Source organism: Morone saxatilis, unplaced genomic scaffold, assembly GCF_004916995.1.
Source record: "Morone saxatilis isolate NCDOM2014 unplaced genomic scaffold, NCSU_SB_2.0 Contig16, whole genome shotgun sequence".
Taxonomy (NCBI): domain Eukaryota; kingdom Metazoa; phylum Chordata; class Actinopteri; family Moronidae; genus Morone; species Morone saxatilis.
This window is the reverse complement of record NW_023339718.1, coordinates 21,097,858-21,098,603: the sequence shown is the minus strand read 5'-3', so window position 1 is coordinate 21,098,603 and position 746 is coordinate 21,097,858.

Genomic DNA, 746 nt, shown 5'->3' with positions numbered 1-746 from the left:
AGTGTACTATTCATAGGTATGCTTTCACTAGTGTATAATCACCTGAAAATAGGAATCGTTGTGCTTTTGCTGCCTTAGAATGAGCTGTTGTCATCTACAGGGGGAGGGGGTCCGCCACCAACAACAAGATTCAAGCTGATATACAGTATGGATCTCACAGGCCACACATGCACACATTTCATCTTTCATAACTGAGTCATTGTCTTGTGGAGTTTAGACCTTTTAGATTGTTTCTTTTCTTCATGCACCTTTGAAGTAAGTGAAGTTGTGCAAGAAAATCCAGTCACACTTTAATACTGGCCACGATTTACAATACATTTTTCTTGTATGAACTGGGTAGCAATAAAATACTTAACAGTTTGAGTTTTACATTTTGTTCTATGTTTTCCAAAAAAAGCTTTATACCTTTCTGTACCCCTGCAGTTTTGGTAGTATACCGTAACGCTTTCCCTAAATGTTGGACTATTCCTTTAACCAAGGAACAGTTATGTTTATTTTAGAGTTGCTTCACATTTAGAGCATATTTATCCAAGACTGGTGGTAAATAAACTGTGATCTTTAGTGTATAGTTGCAAGTTGAAGAAATTTTGATAAAAGTTTTGCATTAAAAATTAAATGAATAAATTAAAACTATAAAAGTAATTCTGAAAATACTCATTAGCGGCAGTGGAAATAAATACATTTACTCAAGTATTGTTCAGAAGTACAAATTTGGGACTTTTACTTTACTTGAGTCTTTTCTGTTC